The sequence below is a fragment of the Lithobates pipiens genome, unplaced genomic scaffold, assembly GCF_037356315.1.
Source record: "Lithobates pipiens isolate NorthernLeopardFrog02 unplaced genomic scaffold, aLitPip1_a1.2 Scaffold_10, whole genome shotgun sequence".
Lineage (NCBI taxonomy): Eukaryota > Metazoa > Chordata > Amphibia > Anura > Ranidae > Lithobates > Lithobates pipiens.
Genome location: NW_027507686.1, coordinates 78,566,685 through 78,580,672, shown reverse-complemented (window position 1 = coordinate 78,580,672; position 13,988 = coordinate 78,566,685).

The window sequence follows — 13,988 nt, the reverse complement described above, 5'->3', positions numbered from 1 at the left end:
TATGTCCGCCCTCCCACAAAACTTTCAGGATTGGTCCGAGGACCGACACCCTACTCATCAAAACGTGAAGTGACAAACGTGACAAAACACACACAAATAAAATAAATAAAAAGTGAGGAAGGGATAGTGAAGAGGAGAGTGAAAGTGTGACCATTGTGTAATACAATGGCCAGGCCCTCCGGCCAGGAATCAAAAATTCCTCTGGTCCTAGCCAAAAGGCCGGGTCCTAGAGGCAGGTGTAAAAAAGCGTGTTGTATGGTGACGTGACCAAGGTGCCAAATATCAAAGTGCAAGCACAGTGAACATAAGGCACCCCTGGACTGCCACTCCAGGGGCACATCACCATGGGCTTTTCAACAGAAGCATCCCTGACCCCCAGCCCAGACCAAGACAGCCCCCACCCCAGTCAGAAAGGCATGGAGATCCAGGAGCTTAGTGAGACCCTTTACCATCAGGTCACACCCTCGCTCCCATCACTCCTACCTAATTACATTCGGGAAGTACTGGCTGTTCCCCCCGAAGGCAAAAAGGGGAACAAACTTTCGCTCCCAAAAAACTGACCGGAGCTAAAGCTGCCACAATCCAAGCCAGAAGGCCTGGGTCCCCTCCCCTGGCGCCGACCAGTGGTTCTCCATCCCCATCAGAAGGCTTCCCATTCGGCTATGAACCGCTCCGGGTCACCTTTACACCAACAGGCTTTATTAGAGTTTGAACATTGCTGATTGGCATTCTCAATTCCTTGGATATCTTTTTATATCCCTTTCATGTTTTATACAGTTCAACTACCTTTTCCAGTAGATCCTTTGACAATTCTTTTGTTTTGCCCATGACTCAGAATCCAGAAACGTCAGTGCAGCACTGGATTAAAGATGCAAGGGTCTGTCAGGAGTTGAAAAACTCGTTGACCTTTTATACACACACGCTAATTACAAGCAAACAGATCACAGGTGAGGATGGTTACCATTAATAGCCATTCAAACCCCTTTGTGTCAACTTGGCAACTTCAGAGCCTCTCCTTTGGTATTTACCGTGATAATATAGTGCCAAATATCCTTCTTGTTGGGCCTGTTGATGATCACACTGTCTAAGTTGAATTTGTGACTATAGCCCCAGGAGTGCAGCACTGAAATGTACCTCTCAGCTATCTTGGGTGACAATTTTGGAAAGTCCACCAGCAAAGGGATCTGAAGGAAATGTCCCACAGCTTCATCCACCCATTGTGTTTCCTTGTCTTGAATCTCTTCCTCCAGATGAGCCGGTACATATGGATATAGTTATCCATATTCCTCCACCACTTTTTTTTATGATCATGCAGTGCACTTTAGATAGCCTGGGCAGCATTTTAGGGTCTCCATACCCGGGTAGGACCCGTGCATCTGGTGCTTGCTGAACCGGGTATCCTGCAACATGATCGGTTTTGCAGCCAAACTTAGTCACATCTATCGGTTTTGCAGGGATCACTTTAGAGACCCAATTTTCACAGCAATTCTCCTCAAAAGATTTGGTAACACGCACGGTTGAAGTGGTATTAGTAGACAATTCAATTCTAACATTTGCAGTAGGCCCCAGAGGAATCTCATCCTCTTCCAGGTCACATAACTGCTCCTTGTCACTATCACTCCACTTTCCAGTCCAAGACAAATTGTCTGAAAACAGTTCAGAGATCTGTCTCTAAAGTGATCCCTGCAAAACCGATAGATGTGACTAAGTTTGACTGCAAAACCGATCCTGTTGCAGGATACCCGGTTCAGCATGCACCAGACGCACGGGTCCTACCCAGGTATGGAGACCCTAAAATGCTGCCCAGGCAAAGTGCAGTGCATGATCAGAGTTCAGAGATCCCGTCAGAGAGGTTGTCAGAATTGGGTATAGTGGAGCAGTCTCCGGCCGGGAGATAGTTGCGTGTGAAGCTGGCTTTAATTGGCACAACCGCATTGTCTCTCTTAATGGCCACAGGTATCACCTCTCCCACTGGCACACCACTTTCACCCCTTGCAGACTTACCCAACTCCGATACCCCTTTTCCCGGTGACTCCAACATCAAGGAGAGTAGGTGGGCCTGACCACAGCCTTGAAGGGCAACCAGATCACTGGGTCCCGGAACAGCCGTTGAGACAGAAGGAGCAGCTTTTGGCACAACTCGGGTGATGGCAAGTAGACTCTTAATATCACTTCCAGCTGGGGTAGCGACATTCTAGTCCCGCTCTCGTTGGAGATGTGCCTCCTCCTCCTCCTCTCTCCTACCAGGCACCCAAGTGGAGTCAGTGCCCTCATCATCCCCTACCTCTTCATCACTGGAGCAAACCTGAGCATCCCCTCTCTCTGCGCTCACACTACTGCCTTCCTCTAGCTGAGTATCATCATCAATCATTATCATCATCATCATGGCTCAATTAGAGTACAGCCACAATGGGTAGATACAGGTGCATTCTGCGGTGCAGGCACATAGACAACACCCAGTTGCCCACTAACTCCTGCAGATGGCAGATGGCTCAATTAGAGAACAGCAACAATGGGTAGATACAGGTGTATTCTGCAGTGCAGGCACACAGACAACACCCAGTCGCCCACTAACTCCTGCAGATGGCAGATGGCTCAATTAGAGAACAGCAACAATGGGTAGATACAGGTGTATTCTGCGGTGCAGGCACACAGACAACACCCAGTCACCCACTAACTCCTGCAGATGGCAGATGGCTTAATTAGAGAACTGCAACAAAGGGTAGATACAGGTGTATTCTGCGGTGCAGGCACACAGACAACACCCAGTCACCCACTAACTCCTGCAGATGGCTCAATTAGAGAACAGCAACAATGGGTAGATACAGGTGTATTCTGCGGTGCAGGAACACAGACAACATCCAGTCGCCAACTAACTCCTGCAGATGGCTCAATTAGAGAACACTCAGAACAGAAATGAAGGGTAGATACAGATGTATTGTGCGGTGAAGGCACACAGACAACATCCACTAACTCCTGCAGACGCCGGAATACTACACAAGGCCACCGCGCTGGCGGCCTTTTAAAGTGTGGGGCGTGTACTACACAACCTGAGCTATAATTGGCCACAGGCATCTTGCCTGTGGCCAATCATGGCTCTTCTCGCTGCCAGTGCTGTGATTGGCCAAGCATGCGGGGTCACAGTGCATGCTTGGCCAATCATGAGCCAGCAATGCACTTCGATGGCGCAGTGCATTGTGGGCTGTGAGCGCCACATGAATTTGGCGCGAACGGCCCACAGAGTTCTGGCTTCGCCGAACGGGTGAACAGCCAGTTTTTTTTTTTTTGATTGAAAAAGCCCATGGCGTGCAAAACACACCCAAAAAACTTCCACCCGGTGCATAAAAAAAGTGCACACACATAAAGAGTGACACACTAAAAAGTGCAGACGGGTGTCTGACGTCCTCCACTAGGAAGGACCATACCCTGATCCCCGTTAGGCTCCAGACAGGGACTGAGGTACCAGACTCATCAGTGGTCTTCTAGCCGAAGCCAGACAACCTCCTTTCCCCGGGAGGACTGCCGAAACAGAACCTCCTAGGTACTTGGTACTATGGGGCTTCCCCGCAGGTAGGCCCCCCAATAGAGGTTGGACCAAGCCAAAAGGCCTATGTCCGCCCTCCCACAAAACTTTCAGGATTGGTCCGAGGACCGACACCCTACTCATCAAAACGTGAAGTGACAAACGTGACAAAACACACACAAATAAAATAAATAAAAAGTGAGGAAGGGATAGTGAAGAGGAGAGTGAAAGTGTGACCATTGTGTAATACAATGGCCAGGCCCTCCGGCCAGGAATCAAAAATTCCTCTGGTCCTAGCCAAAAGGCCGGGTCCTAGAGGCAGGTGTAAAAAAGCGTGTTGTATGGTGACGTGACCAAGGTGCCAAATATCAAAGTGCAAGCACAGTGAACATAAGGCACCCCTGGACTGCCACTCCAGGGGCACATCACCATGGGCTTTTCAACAGAAGCATCCCTGACCCCCAGCCCAGACCAAGACAGCCCCCACCCCAGTCAGAAAGGCATGGAGATCCAGGAGCTTAGTGAGACCCTTTACCATCAGGTCACACCCTCGCTCCCATCACTCCTACCTAATTACATTCGGGAAGTACTGGCTGTTCCCCCCGAAGGCAAAAAGGGGAACAAACTTTCGCTCCCAAAAAACTGACCGGAGCTAAAGCTGCCACAATCCAAGCCAGAAGGCCTGGGTCCCCTCCCCTGGCGCCGACCAGTGGTTCTCCATCCCCATCAGAAGGCTTCCCATTCGGCTATGAACCGCTCCGGGTCACCTTTACACCAACAGGCTTTATTAGAGTTTGAACATTGCTGATTGGCATTCTCAATTCCTTGGATATCTTTTTATATCCCTTTCATGTTTTATACAGTTCAACTACCTTTTCCAGTAGATCCTTTGACAATTCTTTTGTTTTGCCCATGACTCAGAATCCAGAAACGTCAGTGCAGCACTGGATTAAAGATGCAAGGGTCTGTCAGGAGTTGAAAAACTCGTTGACCTTTTATACACACACGCTAATTACAAGCAAACAGATCACAGGTGAGGATGGTTACCATTAATAGCCATTCAAACCCCTTTGTGTCAACTTGGCAACTTCAGAGCCTCTCCTTTGGTATTTACCGTGATAATATAGTGCCAAATATCCTTCTTGTTGGGCCTGTTGATGATCACACTGTCTAAGTTGAATTTGTGACTATAGCCCCAGGAGTGCAGCCCTGAAATGTACCTCTCAGCTATCTTGGGTGACAATTTTGGAAAGTCCACCAGCAAAGGGATCTGAAGGAAATGTCCCACAGCTTCATCCACCCATTGTGTTTCCTTGTCTTGAATCTCTTCCTCCAGATGAGCCGGTACATATGGATATAGTTATCCATATTCCTCCACCACTTTTTTTTATGATCATGCAGTGCACTTTAGATAGCCTGGGCAGCATTTTAGGGTCTCCATACCCGGGTAGGACCCGTGCATCTGGTGCTTGCTGAACCGGGTATCCTGCAACATGATCGGTTTTGCAGCCAAACTTAGTCACATCTATCGGTTTTGCAGGGATCACTTTAGAGACCCAATTTTCACAGCAATTCTCCTCAAAAGATTTGGTAACACGCACGGTTGAAGTGGTATTAGTAGACAATTCAATTCTAACATTTGCAGTAGGCCCCAGAGGAATCTCATCCTCTTCCAGGTCACATAACTGCTCCTTGTCACTATCACTCCACTTTCCAGTCCAAGACAAATTGTCTGAAAACAGTTCAGAGATCTGTCTCTAAAGTGATCCCTGCAAAACCGATAGATGTGACTAAGTTTGACTGCAAAACCGATCCTGTTGCAGGATACCCGGTTCAGCATGCACCAGACGCACGGGTCCTACCCAGGTATGGAGACCCTAAAATGCTGCCCAGGCAAAGTGCAGTGCATGATCAGAGTTCAGAGATCCCGTCAGAGAGGTTGTCAGAATTGGGTATAGTGGAGCAGTCTCCGGCCGGGAGATAGTTGCGTGTGAAGCTGGCTTTAATTGGCACAACCGCATTGTCTCTCTTAATGGCCACAGGTATCACCTCTCCCACTGGCACACCACTTTCACCCCTTGCAGACTTACCCAACTCCGATACCCCTTTTCCCGGTGACTCCAACATCAAGGAGAGTAGGTGGGCCTGACCACAGCCTTGAAGGGCAACCAGATCACTGGGTCCCGGAACAGCCGTTGAGACAGAAGGAGCAGCTTTTGGCACAACTCGGGTGATGGCAAGTAGACTCTTAATATCACTTCCAGCTGGGGTAGCGACATTCTAGTCCCGCTCCGCTTGCAGTATCCATGAAGGTTGGGGCGGTAAGACTACCTCAAGCAGGGGTTCTCCGCAATGTCAACAGACGATCCAAGGCCTCAGATACATGGCCAAACCGGAAAACCTCCCACAGATCAGTCCCAAGACCTCATAACCTCAAGTCGTGTACAGGGCAAGACTACCCTTAGGTGTATACCACACTCAGTCAGAAAACGCTTTTTGGTTGGTTCAGACCAAGGCAATCCCCAGAGCATACAGCTTCCAATCCGCCATTGCACTTCCAAACTTACATAGTCACATAGTAACATAGTAGGTGAGATTATAAAAAGACACAAGTCCATCAAGTCCAACCTATGTGTGTGATTATATGTCAGTATTACATTGTACATCCCTGTATGTTGTGGTCGTTCAGGTGCTTATCTAATAGTTTTTTGAAACTATCGATGCTCCACGCTGATACCACCGCCTGTGGAAGGGAATTCCACATCCTTGCCTTACAGTAAAGAACCATGCACGTAGTTTAAGGTTAAACCTCTTTTCTTCTAATTTTAATGAGTGGCCACGTGTCTTGTTAAACTTCCTTCGGCAAAAAAGTTTTATCTCTATTGTGGGGTCACCAGTATGGTATTTGTAAATTGAAATCATATCCCCTCTCAGGCGTCTCTTCTCCAGAGAGAATAAATTCAGTTCTTGCAACCTTTCCTCATAAGTAACATCCTCCAGACCCTTTATTAGCTTTGTACTCGCTCCATTTCCAGTACATCCTTCCTGAGGACTAGGGATGAGCCGAACACCCCCCCGGTTCGGTTTGCACCAGAACTTTCGAACGGACCACAAATTCGTACGAACGTTAGAACCCCATTGAAGTCTATGGGACTCGAACGTTCGAAATAAAAAGTGCTAATTTTAATGGCTAATATGCAAGATACTGTCCTAAAAAGGGTTTGGGGACCTGGCTCCTGCCCTAGGGGACATGGGTCAATGCCTAAAATGTTTTTAAAAATGGCAGTTTTGGAGGGAGCACTGATTTTAATGACGATTAAAGTGAAATATTCCTTTAAATATCGTGCCTGGGGGGTGTCTATAGTATGCCTGTGAAGTGCCACGTGTTTCCCGTGTTTAGAACAGTCCCTGCACAAAATGACATTTAACAGAAAAAAAGTCATTTCAAACTGCTTGCGTTTTTAATGTAATATCTGGTTCCGGCAATATGGATGAAAATCATTGAGAAAAATGGCATGGGTAGCCCCCCCTGCCCATTACCAGCCCCTTTGGGTCTTGTACGGATATTAAGGGGAACCCCGTACCCATATTAAAAAAAGGAAAGACGTGGGGCCCCCAGGCCCTATATACTCAGAACAGCAGTATACAGGCGGTGCAAACAAGACAGGGACTGTGTAGATTTGTTGTGTTAAGTAGAATCTGTGTGTAATTTTGAACTGGTACATTTTTAAAGTGTAGCTCCAGTCAAAAAATCTATTTTTAAGCTTTTTGGAAAAGGAAGGGTTATCACCCCTGTATAATTTGTTTTGCCGTCCGTCTTTTTTCATCTCACTTCCTGTTGTCTCCTTCCATTTGCAAGTAGGAGACGTTTGTAAGTTGGATGTTTGAAAGTAGGGGCCTGCCCTATATGCTCTGCAGAAATGGCGGAACAAGGTGTTGGTGTTGCCACAACATTGTAAGCCCTCAAAGTGACTCTTGGTGGGCGCTGGAGCGCCCTGCTGTGAACGATTATATCAAGAATTGTAATTACATGCCATTGTTGAACAGTGGTAGAAAAATTGACCTTTGGTGGTTGTGGTGCTGGTGCCACAACACTATAAGTCCTCACAGTTACTCTGGGTGGGCACAGGAACGGGCCCTCCTGTGAACTATTATATCAAGAATTGTAATTACATGCCCCTGTTAAACAGGGGCAGAAAAATTGGGCCTTAGGCACTGGTGCTGGTGCCACGACACTGCAACCTCTCCCATATACTCTAGTTGTGGTGCAGGAATGAGCCCTGCTGCAAAGCATTGCATCAAAAATTGTAATTAAATGCACCTGTTAAACAGGGGCAGAAAAATTGGGCCTTAGGCACTGGTGCTGGTGCCATGACACTGCAACCTCTCCCATATACTCTAGTTGTGGTGCAGGAATGAGCCCTGCTGCAAAGCATTGCATCAAAAATTGTAATTAAACGCCCCTGTTAAACGGGCTGAAAAATTGGGCTGCTGGCACTGTTGCTGGTGCCACGACACTGCAACCATATACTATAGTTAAGGTGCAGGAATGAGCCCTGCTGCAAAGCATTGTATCAAAAATTGTGATTAAACACCCCTGTTAAACAGGGGCTGAAAAATTGGGCTGGTGGCATCACCCAGAACCAAAAATGTTCTTCCAACATATCAGCGGAGGAGGAAGAGGATAGATAATCAACATAACAGGACAGTCACTCAGCATCAGCATAGGCAGTCTTGAAGGGATGTGATATTTCAAAAAAAATTATTCGGTTACATCAGCTTCAGGTGCTTGGTAGCTGTGGGTAATCCAAGACTGATTCATCTTGATGAAGGTCAGTCGATCAACTGAGTAGGTGGACAGGCGCACCCTGTGATCGGTAACAAAGCCACCAGCAGCACTGAAGGTGCGTTCCGAAAGAACGCTGGATGCAGGACAGGCCAGTAGCTCAATTGCATACTGTTCAAGCTCTGGCCAGTGATCCATCCTCAAGACCCAGTAAGCCAGAGGATTTTCGGTGGGAAAGGTGTCCAAGTCTGACCTTGCCCCTAGGTATTTGTTACCCGCCTCAAAATGTGAATTAAGAGAGCCGATGATTGTAGACGCGATGAGATAAGGTGATCAGCTTGGCGTGGACTGCAAAGAATTACACAAACAGCATGAGATATGACCACTGACTTTATGGCTGGAAGTAGTTTAATTTTTACATAACAATACATCTTTTACATTTTTATAGTCACATGTTTATAACCATTAACCATATATAATACCGATTTTAACTAAAGTATTTTAAAACGTAGTTACAACAATGAAAATTACTATATTTTAATAACATATATATCTCTGTTATTCAGTGTTATAGATAATTATCTTTATCTCTCTGGTACACTTTAAGTGTGCAATAATCATACTGGCAATGCATTGCTTTAATACAAATATTATCATGGTAGTACTCTTCTTTAACCACTAGATGGTGCACATTGCATGTCTGTATGACGCAAAGCATAAGCTTTACATACAATAGTTTTTTTATATTAATAGCAGAAACCATGTGCTTTCTAATCTATGCAATTTTCCATAAATCAGGTTTAAATATACCTATTTAGAATGGTTTAGTGCTTATAATAGACATTTGTTCTGACTAATGCAGTATTTTCATGTTCTTATGCACTTTTCACTTGTTTCTCACACATGCTGTTCTAAACTTCTAATTACAGCAAATCTATAGCATAAAATCTGCTGAGACTTTTTCTGCATCTGCTCAAGATGTTTAGGAATCTTTCTATCACAGGTTAATACAGATTAGGAACAATTTAGAGTACATATCTGCAAAGAATCACACAAACAGCATGAGATATGAACACTGACTTTATGGCTGGAAGTAGTTTCATTTCCAGTCACATGGTGTGTGGCCTTATATAGACTCTGTTTGTGTACCTTCTCGCCATCTACTGGTTATTAATAGAATAGAAGGGACATATTTAGAAAGAAAATAAAAAAAATTAATATGTACTTTGCTTTGGGTTTCTGTTTTGTGACCATATAAACCCCAGTCCGTCACACACTCTCCCCTCCTTCAGTTAATGGCTCCCGACATTAAACTCAATTGGTATCTGAACACTATTTAGTAATTTAAGTAACCCAAATAGGTACTTGTTGCCACCAAGGAGCTATGTTAACTACCTGGCATGTCATGGGAGTAGCTAGCATTGTAGGAGTTTGTTCGGTTTGAATCTGACTTGGTATGTATCTTGGCTGACCTAGTGTGTCATATGTAAAGATCTCTTTAGGCTTAGCTTGTCTGGTAGATCTTCTGACAGGAGTTGAGTCTTCTCCCTCAACATCATTCTCCATTTGCATATCTTGGTTCACAGGTAAGTCTTGACTTAATGAGGGTAATTCTGCAGTGTCTAGTCCCACCATGTCTGTAGCCCAGATTTGGTCGCCAACTACTGTTCCATCATTTTGTTCTAGTTCAAGATTGGGTGTGGTAGTTGTAGGATAGAACTCTTCAGCAGAAACTCTTAATGGGATTTTCTGTACGTTTTGAGAGTTTGGTTGAGACACAACACAATCATGACTTTCTGTAGTCTCTGGTATATAAGGATAATACCATCTTTCTTCATCTGAACATTCCTCCTCCTGGTCCAGATCCATTCTGATATCCTTTCTGTTACTTGATTGTCTTTGTTTCATCGGTACTCTTGGAATGTGTCCTTCAATTGGCAGGTCATTTACTGGTAGTAAAAGATTTCTGTGCATTACTCGAATAGTCTTTTTACCACTTTCAGGCTGAATTTTGTACACAGGACCATCTTTGATTCTTTCTACTACTTTGTGTACTGATTCTTCCCAGTATGAACGAAGTTTACCAGGTCCTCCTCTTTCAGAGAGATTTCGTACTAAGACCTGATCACCCGGTTGAAGAGGTGCTCCTTTTATCTTTTTGTCATAGTACTTCTTCCCTTTAGCAGATGATTTTTTGCTATTCTCGGATGCGATTTTGTAAGCTTCTTGCATTCTAGATGACCATTTCTGAGTAAATGTTGGTTGACTTTCTGATTCCTTTTCCAAATTTAGGTTGAGCATTAGGTCAATTGGCAAACGAGGAGATCTTCCATACAATAGAAAGAATGGCGAGTATCCTGTGGCTTCATGCCTGGTGCAATTGTATGCATGAACCATATGTGGAAGATGTTCTTTCCAATCTGACTTTTTCTCTTCCTCTAAGGTGCGAAGCATCTGTAACAAAGTACGGTTCAGTCTCTCCACTGGGTTACCCTGTGGATGGTATGGAGTAGTTCTTGAATGAGAAATCCCTGCCAATCGTTGCAATGTCTGAAATAAGTTGTTTTCAAATTCTCTTCCTTGGTCATGGTGGAGTTTCTTTGGAAAGCCAAAACGTGGTATGAAATATTGAAAGATCTTTTCTGCCGCCGTTTTTCCAGATTTTTTCTTAGTTGGATACGCTTGTGCAAAGCGTGTGAAATGGTCAACTATTACAGGTATATACTCATATCCTCCTTTGCTTTTCTCCAAGTGAAGTTAATCAATGGATACTAACTCCAAAGGTGAACTGGTAGTAATCGAATCCATAGGTGCTCTTTTGGTGATATTTGGACGCTTTTGTTTGATGCAGCTGCACTTCTTCAGCACATATTCATCAATGTCTCTTTGCATAAATGGCCAGTAAAATTGTTCACGTGCTAGGTAGGTTACCTTGTCAGTACCAATGTGACCCATGTCATCATGAAGATTTCTTAAGACCAATGGTTTTAACTTTTCTGGTAGAACTAGCTGTTTTCGGGTTCCAGAGTGTCGGTAGAGGATTCCTTCATCGACTCTGAGTTTATTCCATTCATGTATCAAACGTCTTGTTTTGCTGGTCATACTCTCCTTTTCTTTGTGGTTTGGAATCCAGTCGTTCTCCTTAAGCCAGACCACTTCTCTAATGTTGGTATTGTCTTGTTGTAATGCTCTGATATTCTCCTGAGTCATTGGGCAGATTGTCTGTCCTTTCAGCAATTCTTCGGCCACATCACTTTCTGAGTGATGAGTCAATGAAGCCACCCATAGTGCCTCTTCTTTGTCAACAGCTTTGCTCCCTTGCCACATAGCTGACACAACCTCAGATGGTACAAGCTCTGTGTACTCACTCAGATTCTTTGTGAGTTCCACCGGAAATCGTGACAGTGTATCTGCGTCTGCATTCTGTTTACCTGGCCTGTACTTGATATCGAAGTGGAAATCGGCCAACTCGCCAACCCAGCGATGACCCACAGCATTCAGTCTGGCAGTACTTAATACATATGTCAATGGGTTGTTGTCTGTGTAAACAGTGAATGTTGGAGCGTAGTACAAGTAATCTCTGAATTTGTCACAGACTGCCCACTTGAGAGCTAAAAACTCAAGTTTTTCCAGAGTGAAGATGGTAATTGCGCTCTGCTGAAGTCAATGTTCTGGAGCCAAACCCAATAACACAAAGTTTTTCTCCTTGTCGTTGGTACAGTACAGCACCTAGGCCTTCATTGGAAGCATCAGTGTGTAAGACGAAGGTTAAGTCAAAATCAGGGTATGCTAGTATTGGTGGATTGGTTAGCATGTCCACCAGTCTGGATACTACAGCTTGATGTTTGGGTGTCCATTGAATCAGTGTTTTAGATGGCACTTGTGCTTTGTTCCCGTTTTTCTTCGTAGATTCCCTCCGATTGTTTTTAGGGATGGATGTAGCAGATTCTTTCTCAGTGTTCTGCAAAAGTTCGTACAGTGGTTTAGCAAGTCGAGAGAAATCTTGAATGAAGGACCTGTAGTAGCTCAGGAATCCTAACAAAGATCTGACTCCTCCCACGGTTTTTGCTTCTTTCCTTTTCAAATGTAATACCGCTTCAAGATCTTTTGGGTAAATTTTTATGCCTTCTTCTGACACCATTCGTCCAAGGTTTCGAATCTGTCGTTTAAAGAGTTCACACTTCTTCGGTCTAAGTTTGATACCATGCTCACGCATTCGACTAAGCACTTGCCTAATATCATTGACATGCTCCTGAAAAGTTTTGGAGTAGCAAAGTACATCATCCAAGTATGGAGAACAACATTTGTCTCTGATGCCCTCTAATACATTCTCCATGCATCTCTGAAAAGCTGCTGGGGCATTCGTTAATCCAAATGGAATACGGTTCCACTCCAGGAGTCCCCAGGGGGTGCTGAAAGCCTTTAGATGTCTGGAGTCTTCATGCACAAAGCCTTGATGATACGCACTACCCTGGTCAGGATTGAGAACCACGTAAATCCTCCTAAGCTATCCAGCAGATCTTGTATTCTGGGTAGTGGATATCTATCTGGGATAGTCTTTCGGTTTAACTCCCTAAAGTCAACACATAGTCGTAGGCTACTGTCCTTCTTTCGAACACAAACAACTGGTGATGAGTATGCGGAAGACGATTTTGTTACCCAACCTCGGTCAAGAAGGTTTTGGATATATTCTTTCACTTCTTTATATAGGGGTTTCGGTATCGAATTGTAGTGTTTCTGGACAGGAGTTTCATCTTTCAGATTTATCCTCAGTTTCAGGTTAGGGATGCATCCTATGTCTCCCTCATCTCGAGCAAAGACATCTGATTCATCATATAACATTTGTCTCGCTATCTCCTGTTCTTCTTCTGAGAGATCTTCCAAATTGACAGGTGGTTGACACTTAACAAATTTGTTAGTGGGTAGCTGATTTCCAGTGTCCACTTGATTCAACCGGTTTACATGAAACACCCTTTTCTTCTGGTCAATTCCCTTTCCATCGTCTTTGTTTGGAGATAATGGTAGAATCTCAGCTGCTGGAGAAATGGTACCCAATACTGTTCTGGGTGGAAGGTAGATGTCATGTTGAGTACGGTTCAGTATAGGTATCTTCACCAGTTTAGAGAACCCATTTGGCACATCTACCACTGAAGGAAATAGTTCAAGTCCTTCCTCAACTGGATATTCGGGAAGTGGTTCAAATGGCATGATTCCTCCTTTCGTCCATGCTCTAATTCTGCATTTGACTTCACAGAGCTCGCCTCCTTTAATCTGGAGTCCCTTCTTCCCCACTTTGACCATACGACTATCGAATATTTCTCCTGGGTCAGTTGCTTGACTGACAGCATTGACAATGTTATTCGCTACACTCTGTCTTACTTTCATAGCTTCACTCAGCAAGATAGTCAGGTTTTGGGTGCTGTTTGGTCGGTCACGGTTTTCTCTGATCAATTCTTCGAACTCCAGGCAGACTTCAATCCATCCGATGAATGGAATGATAGAACCATTTGCAGCTGTAATGGATAAGTTGTCATCACAAAGTAAATCTTGTATGTGCCTAATGGAGACGCTGGGTAGAAACTTTTTTGCCTTCCCGACAATGCGACCTGAGCTCCTGTGTACATCAACATGTCAACTGTAACACCATTCATCTGACATGACAGTAGGAATTTTCCTCCA